The 21,162-nt window shown below is 45.7% G+C and overlaps 8 non-coding genes across 8 annotated transcripts; all 8 read left to right on the forward strand.

Annotated features, from left to right (window-relative positions):
- Positions 1 to 405: 405 nt before the first annotated feature.
- Positions 406 to 477, forward strand: TRNAH-GUG (transfer RNA histidin (anticodon GUG)). The gene has a single exon. It is a non-coding gene; the product is annotated as a tRNA-His (tRNA).
- Positions 478 to 5,345: 4,868 nt separating this feature from the next.
- On the forward strand, positions 5,346 to 5,417 carry TRNAH-GUG (transfer RNA histidin (anticodon GUG)). The gene has a single exon. It is a non-coding gene; the product is annotated as a tRNA-His (tRNA).
- Positions 5,418 to 7,815: 2,398 nt separating this feature from the next.
- Positions 7,816 to 7,887, forward strand: TRNAH-GUG (transfer RNA histidin (anticodon GUG)). The gene has a single exon. It is a non-coding gene; the product is annotated as a tRNA-His (tRNA).
- A 1,922-nt stretch (positions 7,888 to 9,809) lies between these two features.
- On the forward strand, positions 9,810 to 9,881 carry TRNAH-GUG (transfer RNA histidin (anticodon GUG)). The gene has a single exon. It is a non-coding gene; the product is annotated as a tRNA-His (tRNA).
- A 2,280-nt stretch (positions 9,882 to 12,161) lies between these two features.
- Positions 12,162 to 12,233, forward strand: TRNAH-GUG (transfer RNA histidin (anticodon GUG)). Its single transcript has one exon. It is a non-coding gene; the product is annotated as a tRNA-His (tRNA).
- A 1,922-nt stretch (positions 12,234 to 14,155) lies between these two features.
- On the forward strand, positions 14,156 to 14,227 carry TRNAH-GUG (transfer RNA histidin (anticodon GUG)). Its single transcript has one exon. It is a non-coding gene; the product is annotated as a tRNA-His (tRNA).
- Positions 14,228 to 16,507: 2,280 nt separating this feature from the next.
- Positions 16,508 to 16,579, forward strand: TRNAH-GUG (transfer RNA histidin (anticodon GUG)). Its single transcript has one exon. It is a non-coding gene; the product is annotated as a tRNA-His (tRNA).
- Positions 16,580 to 18,859: 2,280 nt separating this feature from the next.
- On the forward strand, positions 18,860 to 18,931 carry TRNAH-GUG (transfer RNA histidin (anticodon GUG)). The gene has a single exon. It is a non-coding gene; the product is annotated as a tRNA-His (tRNA).
- Positions 18,932 to 21,162: the final 2,231 nt, after the last annotated feature.

The following is a 21,162-nucleotide window of genomic DNA, read 5'->3' on the forward strand; positions in this document are numbered from 1 at the left end:
AATTTACTATTAGCACCCCGGAGGGAGCCTCTGCACTTCTTATAGGGAGAAAACTCTGCAATGGAAGGGGACAGGGTCAATAACAGCTGTAAACTCTCACAAGACCATCACTGCTCTCACACTTTCCTGCTCTCAGGCTGGCGGGCCATTATCGGCCCTGGCTGCCGCACCATTGCCAGGTTTGTGTAACTATATTATTTCTAATTGGCTCCACTTTGATGACTTTCATTTGGATTCTGACTTGATTATTGAGATCTTAAATAAGTGACTGGGGATCAGGTGTCCACTTATTCTCATGGATAACATCACAACCAACCTTTAATTCAAACATGAGTCATGACATCACAGATGGAGTACAGCTTATGATAGAGGTGGAACGACACATTGTAGCAGCCCAAGTAGCTCGCCGTGATCGTATAGTGGTTAGTACTCTGCGTTGTGGCCGCAGCAACCTCGGTTCGAATCCGAGTCACGGCATTGCGGTGAGGCAATGTCACGGCAGTTGGGCAGACATTTTAGAATTTCCATTAATACATTGGCAATCTCTGTGGAGGACTGAAACAATTCGATATGTCCTGTTACTGTTATGAACCTTTTGTTTCTTTAATGCTCTTTGCACACTTTTTCATCGGGTGACTGTAATGTATTTCAACCAAATCTAATTAAGAGCGCATTATGTGGTGACATTTGCAGTACATGAAACATTATAACACTGCCATTTACGTCAATAACCACTAGCTTGATTAAGACATATGTATTGCAGCGACAGTATTTCCCAGTTACAAATGGGAATAAAAACAACATCCGCGAGGGATTGAACCAACGACATTTAACTGATGTTGCCAATGGAGCGCGTTACAGAGAGCGCGAGGTCCTGCCTTTACAGTCACGCGCTGATGATAATACAGATGTTTAAATAAACAGGCATATCTGTGGACTTGTGGTCTTTCTACATTGGGACTCGTAGTCTAGTCCTAGGCTATTGTAGGCACTGGCGTATCTTTTAGTGGAATGAGAGGCATTCTGTAGTCGCGTGAAAGGACCTTTCAAGTCAATCTGATCTGTATTGTCCTGTGAAAAAAAGCGTTCTTAGACACAGTGAGGAGTTTTTGGGGATAATGGGAAAATCATTTCCAACTAAATGACAGGAATTTCTTAGTCCAATCATGAGGTGTGCTAGGCTTTTTTATACTGTGGCGGAAAGAGAGAGAGTATAACAGTCATTATAAATAAAGGGCCAAGGAAGTGACAGTTTATGGAAGGAACAATTTGCACATAGTTTTAGAATGTGGTCAGGAGGAGGACAATGTGCTTACACATATGAAACATTAGAAGGTAGACATTATGGAAGCACATATATTTCTTTATTTTTATTGTATTTGGGGAGAGGGGGTTAATATAGCACGTCCAATGTGGAAAAGTGCTTTCCATAGCACCTTGCAGGTGGGCGACATCTAGAGCTGTGCAGTAGCCACCCATGCCCCAGACGTCAAAGAGAACAAGAAGTTACACATGTTGGAAGTGAGGGTGAGACATTGAGGAGATATGATCCCCGTATGAAGCCGAGAGAAGGAGGAGGCGTGAACGTGCATCCATGTATGCAGGCGAGAAGGGAAGGAGCATTGGTCATGCATCCCTGCATGAGGGTGAGACAGGGAGGAGATATGATCCCCGTATGAAGCCGAGAGAAGGAGGACGCGTGAACATGCATCCATGTATGCGGGCGAGACAGGAAGGAGCATTGGTCATGCATCCCTGCATGAGGGTGAGACAGGGAGGAGATATGATCCCCGTATGAAGCCGAGAGAAGGAGGAGGCGTGAACGTGCATCCATGTATGCAGGCGAGAAGGGAAGGAGCATTGGTCATGCATCCCTGCATGAGGGTGAGACAGGGAGGAGATATGATCCCCGTATGAAGCCGAGAGAAGGAGGAGGCGTGAACGTGCATCCATGTATGCGGGCGAGACAGGAAGGAGCATTGGTCATGCATCCCTGCATGAGGGTGAGACAGGGAGGAGATATGATCCCCGTATGAAGCCGAGAGAAGGAGGAGGCATGAACGTGCATCCATGTATGCGGGCGAGACGGGAAGGAGCATTGGCCATGCATCCCTTCCTGAGGGTGAGAGAGGGAGGAGATAAAATCCCCGTATGAAGCCGAGAGAACGAGGAGACATGAACGTGCATCCATGTATGCGGGCGAGAAGGGAAGGAGCATTGGTCATGCATCCCTGCATGAGGGTGAGACAGGGAGGAGATAAAATCCCTGTATGAAGCCAAGAGAACGAGGCGGCATGAACATGCATCCTTGTATGCAGGTGTGACATGGAGTCATCATGAACATGCATCCCTTTATAAGGACAAAACATGGAGGACGCATGAACATGAATGCCTGAATTTTATGGTGGTGGCCTTCGGGTGATTTGGCACGTGCAATTGGTGAAGAGCACTTCTCCTGCGCAAAAAAATAAAAGTACTATTAGCACCCCGGAGGGAGCCTCTGCACTTCTTATAGGGAGAAAACTCTGCAATGAAAGGGGACAGGGTCAATAACAGCTGTAAACTCTCACAAGACCATCACTGCTCTCACACTTTCCTGCTCTCAGGCTGGCGGGCCATTATCGGCCCTGGCTGCCGCACCATTGCCAGGTTTGTGTAACTATATTATTTCTAATTGGCTCCACTTTGATGACTTTCATTTGGATTCTGACTTGATTATTGAGATCTTAAATAAGTGACTGGGGATCAGGTGTCCACTTATTCTCATGGATAACATCACAACCAACCTTTAATTCAAACATGAGCCATGACATCACAGATGGATTACAGCTTATGATAGAGGTGGAACGTCACATTGTAGTAGCCCAAGTAGCTCGCCGTGATCGTATAGTGGTTAGTACTCTGCGTTGTGGCCGCAGCAACCTCGGTTCGAATCTGAGTCACGGCATTGCGGTGAGGCAATGTCACGGCAGTTGGGCAGATATTTTAGAATTTCCATTAATACATTGGCAATCTCTGTGGAGGACTGAAACAATTCGATATGTCCTGTTACTGTTATGAACCTTTTGTTTCTTTAATGCTCTTTGCACACTTTTTCATCGGGTGACTGTAATGTATTTCAACCAAATCTAATTAAGAGCGCATTATGTGGTGACATTTGCAGTACATGAAACATTATAACACTGCCATTTACGTCAATAACCACTAGCTTGATTAAGACATATGTATTGCAGCGACAGTATTTCCCAGTTACAAATGGGAATAAAAACAACATCCGCGAGGGATTGAACCTACGACATTTAACTGATGTTGCCAATGGAGCGCGTTACAGAGAGCGCGAGGTCCCGCCTTTACAGTCACACGCTGATGATAATACAGATGTTTAAATAAACAGGCATATCTGTGGACTTGTGGTCTTTCTACATTGGGAGTCATAGTCTAGTCCTAGGCTATTGTAGGCACTGGCGTATCTTTTAGTGGAATGAGAGGCATTCTGTAGTTGCGTGAAAGGACCTTTCAAGTCAATCTGATCTGTATTGTCCTGTGAAAAAAAGCGTTCTTAGACACAGTGAGGAGTTTTTGGGGATAATGGGAAAATCATTTCCAACTAAATGACAGGAATTTCTTAGTCCAATCATGAGGTGTGCTAGGCTTTTTTATACTGTGGCGGAAAGAGAGAGAGTATAACAGTCATTATAAGTAAAGGGCCAAGGAAGTGACAGTTTATGGAAGGAACAATTTGCACATAGTTTTAGAATGTGGTCAGGAGGAGGACAATGTGCTTACACATATGAAACATTAGAAGGTAGACATTATGGAAGCACATATATTTCTTTATTTTTATTGTATTTGGGGAGAGGGGGTTAATATAGCACGTCCAATGTGGAAAAGTGATTTCCATAGCACCTTGCAGGTGGGCGACATCTAGAGCTGTGCAGTAGCCACCCATTCCCCAGACGTCAAAGAGAACAAGAAGTTACACATGTTGGAAGTGAGGGTGAGACATTGAGGAGATATGATCCCCGTATGAAGCCGAGAGAAGGAGGAGGCGTGAACGTGCATCCATGTATGCAGGCGAGAAGGGAAGGAGCATTGGTCATGCATCCCTGCATGAGGGTGAGACAGGGAGGAGATATGATCCCCGTATGAAGCCGAGAGAAGGAGGACGCGTGAACGTGCATCCATGTATGCGGGCGAGACAGGAAGGAGCATTGGTCATGCATCCCTGCATGAGGGTGAGACAGGGAGGAGATATGATCCCCGTATGAAGCCGAGAGAAGGAGGAGGCGTGAACGTGCATCCATGTATGCAGGCGAGAAGGGAAGGAGCATTGGTCATACATCCCTGCATGAGGGTGAGACAGGGAGGAGATATGATCCCCGTATGAAGCCGAGAGAAGGAGGAGGCGTGAACGTGCATCCATGTATGCGGGCGAGACAGGAAGGAGCATTGGTCATGCATCCCTGCATGAGGGTGAGACAGGGAGGAGATATGATCCCCGTATGAAGCTGAGAGAAGGAGGAGGCGTGAACGTGCATCCATGTATGCGGGCGAGACGGGAAGGAGCATTGGTCATGCATCCCTTCCTGAGGGTGAGACAGGGAGGAGATAAAATCCCTGTATGAAGCCGAGAGAACGAGGAGACATGAACGTGCATCCATGTATGCGGGCGAGAAGGGAAGGAGCATTGGTCATGCATCCCTGCATGAGGGTGAGACAGGGAGGAGATAAAATCCCTGTATGAAGCCAAGAGAACGAGGCGGCTTGAACATGCATCCTTGTATGCAGGTGTGACATGGAGTCATCATGAACATGCATCCCTTTATAAGGACATAACATGGAGGACGCATGAACATGAATGCCTGAATTTTATGGTGGTGGCTTTCGGGTGATTTGGCACGTGCAATTGGTGAAGAGCACTTCTCCTGCGCAAAAAAATAAATGTACTATTAGCACCCCGGAGGGAGCCTCTGCACTTCTTATAGGGAGAAAACTCTGAAATGGAAGGGGACAGGGTCAATAACAGCTGTAAACTCTCACAAGACCATCACTGCTCTCACACTTTCCTGCTCTCAGGCTGGCGGGCCATTATCGGCCCTGGCTGCCGCACCATTGCCAGGTTTGTGTAACTATATTATTTCTAATTGGCTCCACTTTGATGACTTTCATTTGGATTCTGACTTGATTATTGAGATCTTAAATAAGTGACTGGGGATCAGGTGTCCACTTATTCTCATGGATAACATCACAACCAACCTTTAATTCAAACATGAGTCATGACATCACAGATGGAGTACAGCTTATGATAGAGGTGGAACGTCACATTGTAGCAGCCCAAGTAGCTCGCCGTGATCGTATAGTGGTTAGTACTCTGCGTTGTGGCCGCAGCAACCTTGGTTCGAATCCGAGTCACGGCATTGCGGTGAGGCAATGTCACGGCAGTTGGGCAGATATTTTAGAATTTCCATTAATACATTGGCAATCTCTGTGGAGGACTGAAACAATTCGATATGTCCTGTTACTGTTATGAACCTTTTGTTTCTTTAATGCTCTTTGCACACTTTTTCATCGGGTGACTGTAATGTATTTCAACCAAATCTAATTAAGAGCGCATTATGTGGTGCCATTTGCAGTACATGAAACATTATAACACTGCCATTTACGTCAATAACCACTAGCTTGATTAAGACATATGTATTGCAGCGACAGTATTTCCCAGTTACAAATGGGAATAAAAACAACATCCGCGAGGGATTGAACCAACGACATTTAACTGATGTTGCCAATGGAGCGCGTTACAGAGAGCGCGAGGTCCCGCCTTTACAGTCACACGCTGATGATAATACAGATGTTTAAATAAACAGGCATATCTGTGGACTTGTGGTCTTTCTACATTGGGACTCATAGTCTAGTCCTAGGCTATTGTAGGCACTGGTGTATCTTTTAGTGGAATGAGAGGCATTCTGTAGTCGCGTGAAAGGACCTTTCAAGTCAATCTGATCTGTATTGTCCTGTGAAAAAAAGCGTTCTTAGACACAGTGAGGAGTTTTTGGGGATAATGGGAAAATCATTTCCAACTAAATGACAGGAATTTCTTAGTCCAATCATGAGGTGTGCTAGGCTTTTTTATACTGTGGCGGAAAGAGAGAGAGTATAACACTCATTATAAATAAAGGGCCAAGGAAGTGACAGTTTATGGAAGGAACAATTTGCACATAGTTTTAGAATGTGGTCAGGAGGAGGACAATGTGCTTACACATATGAAACATTAGAAGGTAGACATTATGGAAGCACATATATTTCTTTATTTTTATTGTATTTGGGAAGAGGGGGTTAATATAGCACGTCCAATGTGGAAAAGTGCTTTCCATAGCACCTTGCAGGGGGGCGACATCTAGAGCTGTGCAGTAGCCACCCATGCCCCAGACGTCAAAGAGAACAAGAAGTTACACATGTTAGAAGTGAGGGTGAGACATTGAGGAGATATGATCCCCGAATGAAGCCGAGAGAAGGAGGAGGCGTGAACGTGCATCCATGTATGCAGGCGAGAAGGGAAGGAGCATTGGTCATGCATCCCTGCATGAGGGTGAGACAGGGAGGAGATATGATCCCCGTATGAAGCCGAGAGAAGGAGGAGGCGTGAACGTGCATCCATGTATGCGGGCGAGACAGGAAGGAGCATTGGTCATGCATCCCTGCATGAGGGTGAGACAGGGAGGAGATATGATCCCCGTATGAAGCCGAGAGAAGGAGGAGGCGTGAACGTGCATCCATGTATGCAGGCGAGAAGGGAAGGAGCATTGGTCATGCATCCCTGCATGAGGGTGAGACAGGGAGGAGATATGATCCCCGTATGAAGCCGAGAGAAGGAGGAGGCGTGAACGTGCATCCATGTATGCGGGCGAGACAGGAAGGAGCATTGGTCATGCATCCCTGCATGGGGGTGAGACAGGGAGGAGATATGATCCCCGTATGAAGCCGAGAAAAGGAGGAGGCGTGAACGTGCATCCATGTATGCGGGCGAGACGGGAAGGAGCATTGGTCATGCATCCCTTCCTGAGGGTGAAACAGGGAGGAGATAAAATCCCCGTATGAAGCCGAGAGAACGAGGAGACATGAACGTGCATCCATGTATGCGGGCGAGAAGGGAAGGAGCATTGGTCATGCATCCCTGCATGAGGGTGAGACAGGGAGGAGATAAAATCCCTGTATGAAGCCAAGAGAATGAGGCGGCATGAACATGCATCCTTGTATGCAGGTGTGACATGGAGTCATCATGAACATGCATCCCTTTATAAGGACATAACATGGAGGACGCATGAACATGAATGCCTGAATTTTATGGTGGTGGCCTACGGGTGATTTGGCACGTGCAATTGGTGAAGAGCACTTCTCCTGCGCAAAAAAATAAATGTACTATTAGCACCCCGGAGGGAGCCTCTGCACTTCTTATAGGGAGAAAACTCTGCAATGAAAGGGGACAGGGTCAATAACAGCTGTAAACTCTCACAAGACCATCACTGCTCTCACACTTTCCTGCTCTCAGGCTGGCGGGCCATTATCGGCCCTGGCTGCCGCACCATTGCCAGGTTTGTGTAACTATATTATTTCTAATTGGCTCCACTTTGATGACTTTCATTTGGATTCTGACTTGATTATTGAGATCTTAAATAAGTGACTGGGGATCAGGTGTCCACTTATTCTCATGGATAACATCACAACCAACCTTTAATTCAAACATGAGTCATGACATCACAGATGGAGTACAGCTTATGATAGAGGTGGAACGTCACATTGTAGCAGCCCAAGTAGTTCGCCGTGATCGTATAGTGGTTAGTACTCTGCGTTGTGGCCGCAGCAACCTCGGTTCGAATCCGAGTCACGGCATTGCGGTGAGGCAATGTCACCGCAGTTGGGCAGATATTTTACAATTTCCATTAATACATTGGCAATCTCTGTGGAGGACTGAAACAATTCGATATGTCCTGTTACTGTTATGAACCTTTTGTTTCTTTAATGCTCTTTGCACACTTTTTCATCGGGTGACTGTAATGTATTTCAACCAAATCTAATTAAGAGCGCATTATGTGGTGACATTTGCAGTACATGAAACATTATAACACTGCCATTTACGTCAATAACCACTAGCTTGATTAAGACATATGTATTGCTGCAACAGTATTTCCCAGTTACAAATGGGAATAAAAACAACATCCGCGAGGGATTGAACCAACGACATTTAACTGATGTTGCCAATGGAGCGCGTTACAGAGAGCGCAAGGTCCCGCCTTTACAGTCACATGCTGATGATAATACAGATGTTTAAATAAACAGGCATATCTGTGGACTTGTGGTCTTTCTACATTGGGACTCATAGTCTAGTCCTAGGCTATTGTAGGCACTGGCGTATCTTTTAGTGGAATGAGAGGCATTCTGTAGTCGCGTGAAAGGACCTTTCAAGTCAATCTGATCTGTATTGTCCTGTGAAAAAAAGCGTTCTTAGACACAGTGAGGAGTTTTTGGGGATAATGGGAAAATAATTTCCAACTAAATGACAGGAATTTCTTAGTCCAATCATGAGGTGTGCTAGGCTTTTTTGTACTGTGGCGGAAAGAGAGAGAGTATAACAGTCATTATAAATAAAGGGCCAAGGAAGTGACAGTTTATGGAAGGAACAATTTGCACATAGTTTTAGAATGTGGTCAGGAGGAGGACAATGTGCTTACACATATGAAACATTAGAAGGTAGACATTATGGAAGCACATATATTTCTTTATTTTTATTGTATTTGGGGAGAGGGGGTTAATATAGCACGTCCAATGTGGAAAAGTGCTTTTCATAGCACCTTGCAGGTGGGCGACATCTAGAGCTGTGCAGTAGCCACCCATGCTCCAGACGTCAAAGAGAACAAGAAGTTACACATGTTGGAAGTGAGGGTGAGACATTGAGGAGATATGATCCCCGTATGAAGCCGAGAGAAGGAGGAGGCGTGAACGTGCATCCATGTATGCAGGCGAGAAGGGAAGGAGCATTGGTCATGCATCCCTGCATGACGGTGAGACAGGGAGGAGATATGATCCCCGTATGAAGCCGAGAGAAGGAGGAGGCGTGAACGTGCATCCATGTATGCAGGCGAGAAGGGAAGGAGCATTGGTCATGCATCCCTGCATGAGGGTGAGACAGGGAGGAGATAAAATCCCTGTATGAAGCCAAGAGAATGAGGCGGCATGAACATGCATCCTTGTATGCAGGTGTGACATGGAGTCATCATGAACATGCATCCCTTTATAAGGACATAACATGGAGGACGCATGAACATGAATGCCTGAATTTTATGGTGGTGGCCTACGGGTGATTTGGCACGTGCAATTGGTGAAGAGCACTTCTCCTGCGCAAAAAAATAAATGTACTATTAGCACCCCGGAGGGAGCCTCTGCACTTCTTATAGGGAGAAAACTCTGCAATGAAAGGGGACAGGGTCAATAACAGCTGTAAACTCTCACAAGACCATCACTGCTCTCACACTTTCCTGCTCTCAGGCTGGCGGGCCATTATCGGCCCTGGCTGCCGCACCATTGCCAGGTTTGTGTAACTATATTATTTCTAATTGGCTCCACTTTGATGACTTTCATTTGGATTCTGACTTGATTATTGAGATCTTAAATAAGTGACTGGGGATCAGGTGTCCACTTATTCTCATGGATAACATCACAACCAACCTTTAATTCAAACATGAGTCATGACATCACAGATGGAGTACAGCTTATGATAGAGGTGGAACGTCACATTGTAGCAGCCCAAGTAGTTCGCCGTGATCGTATAGTGGTTAGTACTCTGCGTTGTGGCCGCAGCAACCTCGGTTCGAATCCGAGTCACGGCATTGCGGTGAGGCAATGTCACCGCAGTTGGGCAGATATTTTACAATTTCCATTAATACATTGGCAATCTCTGTGGAGGACTGAAACAATTCGATATGTCCTGTTACTGTTATGAACCTTTTGTTTCTTTAATGCTCTTTGCACACTTTTTCATCGGGTGACTGTAATGTATTTCAACCAAATCTAATTAAGAGCGCATTATGTGGTGACATTTGCAGTACATGAAACATTATAACACTGCCATTTACGTCAATAACCACTAGCTTGATTAAGACATATGTATTGCTGCAACAGTATTTCCCAGTTACAAATGGGAATAAAAACAACATCCGCGAGGGATTGAACCAACGACATTTAACTGATGTTGCCAATGGAGCGCGTTACAGAGAGCGCAAGGTCCCGCCTTTACAGTCACATGCTGATGATAATACAGATGTTTAAATAAACAGGCATATCTGTGGACTTGTGGTCTTTCTACATTGGGACTCATAGTCTAGTCCTAGGCTATTGTAGGCACTGGCGTATCTTTTAGTGGAATGAGAGGCATTCTGTAGTCGCGTGAAAGGACCTTTCAAGTCAATCTGATCTGTATTGTCCTGTGAAAAAAAGCGTTCTTAGACACAGTGAGGAGTTTTTGGGGATAATGGGAAAATAATTTCCAACTAAATGACAGGAATTTCTTAGTCCAATCATGAGGTGTGCTAGGCTTTTTTGTACTGTGGCGGAAAGAGAGAGAGTATAACAGTCATTATAAATAAAGGGCCAAGGAAGTGACAGTTTATGGAAGGAACAATTTGCACATAGTTTTAGAATGTGGTCAGGAGGAGGACAATGTGCTTACACATATGAAACATTAGAAGGTAGACATTATGGAAGCACATATATTTCTTTATTTTTATTGTATTTGGGGAGAGGGGGTTAATATAGCACGTCCAATGTGGAAAAGTGCTTTTCATAGCACCTTGCAGGTGGGCGACATCTAGAGCTGTGCAGTAGCCACCCATGCTCCAGACGTCAAAGAGAACAAGAAGTTACACATGTTGGAAGTGAGGGTGAGACATTGAGGAGATATGATCCCCGTATGAAGCCGAGAGAAGGAGGAGGCGTGAACGTGCATCCATGTATGCAGGCGAGAAGGGAAGGAGCATTGGTCATGCATCCCTGCATGACGGTGAGACAGGGAGGAGATATGATCCCCGTATGAAGCCGAGAGAAGGAGGAGGCGTGAACGTGCATCCATGTATGCAGGCGAGAAGGGAAGGAGCATTGGTCATGCATCCCTGCATGAGGGTGAGACAGGGAGGAGATATGATCCCCGTATGAAGCCGAGAGAAGGAGGAGGCGTGAACGTGCATCCATGTATGCGGGCGAGACAGGAAGGAGCCTTGGTCATGCATCCCTGCATGAGGGTGAGACAGGGAGGAGATATGATCCCCGTATGAAGCCGAGAGAAGGAGGAGGCGTGAACGGGCATCCATGTATGCGGGCGAGACGGGAAGGAGCATTGGTCATGCATCCCTTCCTGAGGGTGAGACAGGGAGGAGATAAAATCCCCGTATGAAGCCGAGAGAACGAGGAGACATGAACGTGCATCCATGTATGCGGGCGAGAAGGGAAGGAGCATTGGTCATGCATCCCTGCATGAGGGTGAGACAGGGGAGGAGATAAAATCCCTGTATGAAGCCAAGAGAACGAGGCGGCATGAACATGCATCCTTGTATGCAGGTGCGACATGGAGTCATCATGAACATGCATCCCTTTATAAGGACATAACATGGAGGACGCATGAACATGAATGCCTGAATTTTATGGTGGTGGCCTTCGGGTGATTTGGCACGTGCAATTGGTGAAGAGCACTTCTCCTGCGCAAAAAAATAAATGTACTATTAGCACCCCGGAGGGAGCCTCTGCACTTCTTATAGGGAGAAAACTCTGCAATGGAAGGGGACAGGGTCAATAACAGCTGTAAACTCTCACAAGACCATCACTGCTCTCACACTTTCCTGCTCTCAGGCTGGCGGGCCATTATCGGCCCTGGCTGCCGCACGATTGCCAGGTTTGTGTAACTATATTATTTCTAATTGGCTCCACTTTGATGACTTTCATTTGGATTCTGACTTGATTATTGAGATCTTAAATAAGTGACTGGGGATCAGGTGTCCACTTATTCTCATGGATAACATCACAACCAACCTTTAATTCAAACATGAGTCATGACATCACAGATGGAGTACAGCTTATGATAGAGGTGGAACGTCACATTGTAGCAGCCCAAGTAGTTCGCCGTGATCGTATAGTGGTTAGTACTCTGCGTTGTGGCCGCAGCAACCTCGGTTCGAATCCGAGTCACGGCATTGCGGTGTGGCAATGTCACTGCAGTTGGCCGGATATTTTAGAATTTCCATTAATACATTGGCAATCTCTGTGGAGGACTGAAACAATTCGATATGTCCTGTTACTGTTATGAACCTTTTGTTTCTTTAATGCTCTTTGCACACTTTTTCATCGGGTGACTGTAATGTATTTCAACCAAATCTAATTAAGAGCGCATTATGTGGTGACATTTGCAGTACATGAAACATTATAACACTGCCATTTACGTCAATAACCACTAGCTTGATTAAGACATATGTATTGCTGCAACAGTATTTCCCAGTTACAAATGGGAATAAAAACAACATCCGCGAGGGATTGAACCAACGACATTTAACTGATGTTGCCAATGGAGCGCGTTACAGAGAGCGCAAGGTCCCGCCTTTACAGTCACATGCTGATGATAATACAGATGTTTAAATAAACAGGCATATCTGTGGACTTGTGGTCTTTCTACATTGGGACTCATAGTCTAGTCCTAGGCTATTGTAGGCACTGGCGTATCTTTTAGTGGAATGAGAGGCATTCTGTAGTCGCGTGAAAGGACCTTTCAAGTCAATCTGATCTGTATTGTCCTGTGAAAAAAAGCGTTCTTAGACACAGTGAGGAGTTTTTGGGGATAATGGGAAAATAATTTCCAACTAAATGACAGGAATTTCTTAGTCCAATCATGAGGTGTGCTAGGCTTTTTTGTACTGTGGCGGAAAGAGAGAGAGTATAACAGTCATTATAAATAAAGGGCCAAGGAAGTGACAGTTTATGGAAGGAACAATTTGCACATAGTTTTAGAATGTGGTCAGGAGGAGGACAATGTGCTTACACATATGAAACATTAGAAGGTAGACATTATGGAAGCACATATATTTCTTTATTTTTATTGTATTTGGGGAGAGGGGGTTAATATAGCACGTCCAATGTGGAAAAGTGCTTTTCATAGCACCTTGCAGGTGGGCGACATCTAGAGCTGTGCAGTAGCCACCCATGCTCCAGACGTCAAAGAGAACAAGAAGTTACACATGTTGGAAGTGAGGGTGAGACATTGAGGAGATATGATCCCCGTATGAAGCCGAGAGAAGGAGGAGGCGTGAACGTGCATCCATGTATGCAGGCGAGAAGGGAAGGAGCATTGGTCATGCATCCCTGCATGACGGTGAGACAGGGAGGAGATATGATCCCCGTATGAAGCCGAGAGAAGGAGGAGGCGTGAACGTGCATCCATGTATGCAGGCGAGAAGGGAAGGAGCATTGGTCATGCATCCCTGCATGAGGGTGAGACAGGGAGGAGATAAAATCCCTGTATGAAGCCAAGAGAATGAGGCGGCATGAACATGCATCCTTGTATGCAGGTGTGACATGGAGTCATCATGAACATGCATCCCTTTATAAGGACATAACATGGAGGACGCATGAACATGAATGCCTGAATTTTATGGTGGTGGCCTACGGGTGATTTGGCACGTGCAATTGGTGAAGAGCACTTCTCCTGCGCAAAAAAATAAATGTACTATTAGCACCCCGGAGGGAGCCTCTGCACTTCTTATAGGGAGAAAACTCTGCAATGAAAGGGGACAGGGTCAATAACAGCTGTAAACTCTCACAAGACCATCACTGCTCTCACACTTTCCTGCTCTCAGGCTGGCGGGCCATTATCGGCCCTGGCTGCCGCACCATTGCCAGGTTTGTGTAACTATATTATTTCTAATTGGCTCCACTTTGATGACTTTCATTTGGATTCTGACTTGATTATTGAGATCTTAAATAAGTGACTGGGGATCAGGTGTCCACTTATTCTCATGGATAACATCACAACCAACCTTTAATTCAAACATGAGTCATGACATCACAGATGGAGTACAGCTTATGATAGAGGTGGAACGTCACATTGTAGCAGCCCAAGTAGTTCGCCGTGATCGTATAGTGGTTAGTACTCTGCGTTGTGGCCGCAGCAACCTCGGTTCGAATCCGAGTCACGGCATTGCGGTGAGGCAATGTCACCGCAGTTGGGCAGATATTTTACAATTTCCATTAATACATTGGCAATCTCTGTGGAGGACTGAAACAATTCGATATGTCCTGTTACTGTTATGAACCTTTTGTTTCTTTAATGCTCTTTGCACACTTTTTCATCGGGTGACTGTAATGTATTTCAACCAAATCTAATTAAGAGCGCATTATGTGGTGACATTTGCAGTACATGAAACATTATAACACTGCCATTTACGTCAATAACCACTAGCTTGATTAAGACATATGTATTGCTGCAACAGTATTTCCCAGTTACAAATGGGAATAAAAACAACATCCGCGAGGGATTGAACCAACGACATTTAACTGATGTTGCCAATGGAGCGCGTTACAGAGAGCGCAAGGTCCCGCCTTTACAGTCACATGCTGATGATAATACAGATGTTTAAATAAACAGGCATATCTGTGGACTTGTGGTCTTTCTACATTGGGACTCATAGTCTAGTCCTAGGCTATTGTAGGCACTGGCGTATCTTTTAGTGGAATGAGAGGCATTCTGTAGTCGCGTGAAAGGACCTTTCAAGTCAATCTGATCTGTATTGTCCTGTGAAAAAAAGCGTTCTTAGACACAGTGAGGAGTTTTTGGGGATAATGGGAAAATAATTTCCAACTAAATGACAGGAATTTCTTAGTCCAATCATGAGGTGTGCTAGGCTTTTTTGTACTGTGGCGGAAAGAGAGAGAGTATAACAGTCATTATAAATAAAGGGCCAAGGAAGTGACAGTTTATGGAAGGAACAATTTGCACATAGTTTTAGAATGTGGTCAGGAGGAGGACAATGTGCTTACACATATGAAACATTAGAAGGTAGACATTATGGAAGCACATATATTTCTTTATTTTTATTGTATTTGGGGAGAGGGGGTTAATATAGCACGTCCAATGTGGAAAAGTGCTTTTCATAGCACCTTGCAGGTGGGCGACATCTAGAGCTGTGCAGTAGCCACCCATGCTCCAGACGTCAAAGAGAACAAGAAGTTACACATGTTGGAAGTGAGGGTGAGACATTGAGGAGATATGATCCCCGTATGAAGCCGAGAGAAGGAGGAGGCGTGAACGTGCATCCATGTATGCAGGCGAGAAGGGAAGGAGCATTGGTCATGCATCCCTGCATGACGGTGAGACAGGGAGGAGATATGATCCCCGTATGAAGCCGAGAGAAGGAGGAGGCGTGAACGTGCATCCATGTATGCAGGCGAGAAGGGAAGGAGCATTGGTCATGCATCCCTGCATGAGGGTGAGACAGGGAGGAGATATGATCCCCGTATGAAGCCGAGAGAAGGAGGAGGCGTGAACGTGCATCCATGTATGCGGGCGAGACAGGAAGGAGCCTTGGTCATGCATCCCTGCATGAGGGTGAGACAGGGAGGAGATATGATCCCCGTATGAAGCCGAGAGAAGGAGGAGGCGTGAACGGGCATCCATGTATGCGGGCGAGACGGGAAGGAGCATTGGTCATGCATCCCTTCCTGAGGGTGAGACAGGGAGGAGATAAAATCCCCGTATGAAGCCGAGAGAACGAGGAGACATGAACGTGCATCCATGTATGCGGGCGAGAAGGGAAGGAGCATTGGTCATGCATCCCTGCATGAGGGTGAGACAGGGGAGGAGATAAAATCCCTGTATGAAGCCAAGAGAACGAGGCGGCATGAACATGCATCCTTGTATGCAGGTGCGACATGGAGTCATCATGAACATGCATCCCTTTATAAGGACATAACATGGAGGACGCATGAACATGAATGCCTGAATTTTATGGTGGTGGCCTTCGGGTGATTTGGCACGTGCAATTGGTGAAGAGCACTTCTCCTGCGCAAAAAAATAAATGTACTATTAGCACCCCGGAGGGAGCCTCTGCACTTCTTATAGGGAGAAAACTCTGCAATGGAAGGGGACAGGGTCAATAACAGCTGTAAACTCTCACAAGACCATCACTGCTCTCACACTTTCCTGCTCTCAGGCTGGCGGGCCATTATCGGCCCTGGCTGCCGCACGATTGCCAGGTTTGTGTAACTATATTATTTCTAATTGGCTCCACTTTGATGACTTTCATTTGGATTCTGACTTGATTATTGAGATCTTAAATAAGTGACTGGGGATCAGGTGTCCACTTATTCTCATGGATAACATCACAACCAACCTTTAATTCAAACATGAGTCATGACATCACAGATGGAGTACAGCTTATGATAGAGGTGGAACGTCACATTGTAGCAGCCCAAGTAGTTCGCCGTGATCGTATAGTGGTTAGTACTCTGCGTTGTGGCCGCAGCAACCTCGGTTCGAATCCGAGTCACGGCATTGCGGTGTGGCAATGTCACTGCAGTTGGCCGGATATTTTAGAATTTCCATTAATACATTGGCAATCTCTGTGGAGGACTGAAACAATTCGATATGTCCTGTTACTGTTATGAACCTTTTGTTTCTTTAATGCTCTTTGCACACTTTTTCATCGGGTGACTGTAATGTATTTCAACCAAATCTAATTAAGAGCGCATTATGTGGTGACATTTGCAGTACATGAAACATTATAACACTGCCATTTACGTCAATAACCACTAGCTTGATTAAGACATATGTATTGCTGCGACAGTATTTCCCAGTTACAAATGGGAATAAAAACAACATCCGCGAGGGATTGAACCAACGACATTTAACTGATGTTGCCAATGGAGCGCGTTACAGAGAGCGCAAGGTCCCGCCTTTACAGTCACATGCTGATGATAATACAGATGTTTAAATAAACAGGCATATCTGTGGACTTGTGGTCTTTCTACATTGGGACTCATAGTCTAGTCCTAGGCTATTGTAGGCACTGGCGTATCTTTTAGTGGAATGAGAGGCATTCTGTAGTCGCGTGAAAGGACCTTTCAAGTCAATCTGATCTGTATTGTCCTGTGAAAAAAAGCGTTCTTAGACACAGTGAGGAGTTTTTGGGGATAATGGGAAAATAATTTCCAACTAAATGACAGGAATTTCTTAGTCCAATCATGAGGTGTGCTAGGCTTTTTTGTACTGTGGCGGAAAGAGAGAGAGTATAACAGTCATTATAAATAAAGGGCCAAGGAAGTGACAGTTTATGGAAGGAACAATTTGCACATAGTTTTAGAATGTGGTCAGGAGGAGGACAATGTGCTTACACATATGAAACATTAGAAGGTAGACATTATGGAAGCACATATATTTCTTTATTTTTATTGTATTTGGGGAGAGGGGGTTAATATAGCACGTCCAATGTGGAAAAGTGCTTTTCATAGCACCTTGCAGGTGGGCGACATCTAGAGCTGTGCAGTAGCCACCCATGCTCCAGACGTCAAAGAGAACAAGAAGTTACACATGTTGGAAGTGAGGGTGAGACATTGAGGAGATATGATCCCCGTATGAAGCCGAGAGAAGGAGGAGGCGTGAACGTGCATCCATGTATGCAGGCGAGAAGGGAAGGAGCATTGGTCATGCATCCCTGCATGACGGTGAGACAGGGAGGAGATATGATCCCCGTATGAAGCCGAGAGAAGGAGGAGGCGTGAACGTGCATCCATGTATGCAGGCGAGAAGGGAAGGAGCATTGGTCATGCATCCCTGCATGAGGGTGAGACAGGGAGGAGATATGATCCCTGTATGAAGCCGAGAGAAGGAGGAGGCGTGAACGTGCATCCATGTATGCGGGCGAGACAGGAAGGAGCCTTGGTCATGCATCCCTGCATGAGGGTGAGACAGGGAGGAGATATGATCCCCGTATGAAGCCGAGAGAAGGAGGAGGCGTGAACGTGCATCCATGTATGCGGGCGAGACGGGAAGGAGCATTGGTCATGCATCCCTTCCTGAGGGTGAGACAGGGAGGAGATAAAATCCCCGTATGAAGCCGAGAGAACGAGGAGACATGAACGTGCATCCATGTATGCGGGCGAGAAGGGAAGGAGCATTGGTCATGCATCCCTGCATGAGGGTGAGACAGGGGAGGAGATAAAATCCCTGTATGAAGCCAAGAGAACGAGGCGGCATGAACATGCATCCTTGTATGCAGGTGCGACATGGAGTCATCATGAACATGCATCCCTTTATAAGGACATAACATGGAGGACGCATGAACATGAATGCCTGAATTTTATGGTGGTGGCCTTCGGGTGATTTGGCACGTGCAATTGGTGAAGAGCACTTCTCCTGCGCAAAAAAATAAATGTACTATTAGCACCCCGGAGGGAGCCTCTGCACTTCTTATAGGGAGAAAACTCTGCAATGGAAGGGGACAGGGTCAATAACAGCTGTAAACTCTCACAAGACCATCACTGCTCTCACACTTTCCTGCTCTCAGGCTGGCGGGCCATTATCGGCCCTGGCTGCCGCACGATTGCCAGGTTTGTGTAACTATATTATTTCTAATTGGCTCCACTTTGATGACTTTCATTTGGATTCTGACTTGATTATTGAGATCTTAAATAAGTGACTGGGGATCAGGTGTCCACTTATTCTCATGGATAACATCACAACCAACCTTTAATTCAAACATGAGTCATGACATCACAGATGGAGTACAGCTTATGATAGAGGTGGAACGTCACATTGTAGCAGCCCAAGTAGTTCGCCGTGATCGTATAGTGGTTAGTACTCTGCGTTGTGGCCGCAGCAACCTCGGTTCGAATCCGAGTCACGGCATTGCGGTGAGGCAATGTCACCGCAGTTGGGCAGATATTTTACAATTTCCATTAATACATTGGCAATCTCTGTGGAGGACTGAAACAATTCGATATGTCCTGTTACTGTTATGAACCTTTTGTTTCTTTAATGCTCTTTGCACACTTTTTCATCGGGTGACTGTAATGTATTTCAACCAAATCTAATTAAGAGCGCATTATGTGGTGACATTTGCAGTACATGAAACATTATAACACTGCCATTTACGTCAATAACCACTAGCTTGATTAAGACATATGTATTGCTGCGACAGTATTTCCCAGTTACAAATGGGAATAAAAACAACATCCGCGAGGGATTGAACCAACGACATTTAACTGATGTTGCCAATGGAGCGCGTTACAGAGAGCGCAAGGTCCCGCCTTTACAGTCACATGCTGATGATAATACAGATGTTTAAATAAACAGGCATATCTGTGGACTTGTGGTCTTTCTACATTGGGACTCATAGTCTAGTCCTAGGCTATTGTAGGCACTGGCGTATCTTTTAGTGGAATGAGAGGCATTCTGTAGTCGCGTGAAAGGACCTTTCAAGTCAATCTGATCTGTATTGTCCTGTGAAAAAAAGCGTTCTTAGACACAGTGAGGAGTTTTTGGGGATAATGGGAAAATAATTTCCAACTAAATGACAGGAATTTCTTAGTCCAATCATGAGGTGTGCTAGGCTTTTTTGTACTGTGGCGGAAAGAGAGAGAGTATAACAGTCATTATAAATAAAGGGCCAAGGAAGTGACAGTTTATGGAAGGAACAATTTGCACATAGTTTTAGAATGTGGTCAGGAGGAGGACAATGTGCTTACACATATGAAACATTAGAAGGTAGACATTATGGAAGCACATATATTTCTTTATTTTTATTGTATTTGGGGAGAGGGGGTTAATATAGCACGTCCAATGTGGAAAAGTGCTTTTCATAGCACCTTGCAGGTGGGCGACATCTAGAGCTGTGCAGTAGCCACCCATGCTCCAGACGTCAAAGAGAACAAGAAGTTACACATGTTGGAAGTGAGGGTGAGACATTGAGGAGATATGATCCCCGTATGAAGCCGAGAGAAGGAGGAGGCGTGAACGTGCACCCATGTATGCAGGCGAGAAGGGAAGGAGCATTGGTCATGCATCCCTGCATGACGGTGAGACAGGGAGGAGATATGATCCCCGTATGAAGCCGAGAGAAGGAGGAGGCGTGAACGTGCATCCATGTATGCGGGCGAGACAGGAAGGAGCATTGGTCATGCATCCCTGCATGAGGGTGAGACAGGGAGGAGATATGATCCCCGTATGAAGCCGAGAGAAGGAGGAGGCGTGAACGTGCATCCATGTATGCAGGCGAGAAGGGAAGGAGCATTGGTCATGCATCCCTGCATGAGGGTGAGACAGGGAGGAGATATGATCCCCGTATGAAGCCGAGAGAAGGAGGAGGCGTGAACGTGCATCCATGTATGCGGGCGAGATGGGAAGGAGCATTGATCATGCATCCCTTCCTGAGGGTGAGACAGGGAGGAGATAAAATCCCTGTATGAAGCCGAGAGAACGAGGAGACATGAACGTGCATCCATTTATGCGGGCGAGAAGGGAAGGAGCATTGGTCATACATCCCTGCATGAGGGTGAGACAGGGAGGAGATAAAATCCCTGTATGAAGCCAAGAGAACGAGGCAGCATGAACATGCATCCTTGTATGCAGGTGTGACATGGAGTCATCATGAACATGCATCCCTTTATAAGGACATAACATGGAGGACGCATGAACATAAATGCCTGAATTTTATGGTGGTGGCCTTCGGGCGATTTGGCACGTGCAATTGGTGAAGAGCACTTCTCCTGCGCAAAAAAATAAATGTACTATTAGCACCCCAGAGGGAGCCTCTGCACTTCTTATAGGGAGAAAACTCTGCAATGGAAGGGGACAGGGTCAATAACAGCTGTAAACTCTCACAAGACCATCACTGCTCTCACACTTTCCTGCTCTCAGGCTGGCGGGCCATTATCGGCCCTGGCTGCCGCACCATTGCCAGGTTTGTGTAACTATATTATTTCTAATTGGCTCCACTTTGATGACTTTCATTTGGATTCTGACTTGATTATTGAGATCTTAAATAAGTGACTGGGGATCAGGTGTCCACTTATTCTCATGGATAACATCACAACCAACCTTTAATTCAAACATGAGTCATGACATCACAGATGGAGTAC

The sequence above is a fragment of the Ambystoma mexicanum genome (genome assembly GCF_040938575.1).
Source record: "Ambystoma mexicanum isolate Mex_15411 chromosome 12 unlocalized genomic scaffold, UKY_AmexF1_1 Mex_chr12_unloc.1, whole genome shotgun sequence".
Lineage (NCBI taxonomy): Eukaryota > Metazoa > Chordata > Amphibia > Caudata > Ambystomatidae > Ambystoma > Ambystoma mexicanum.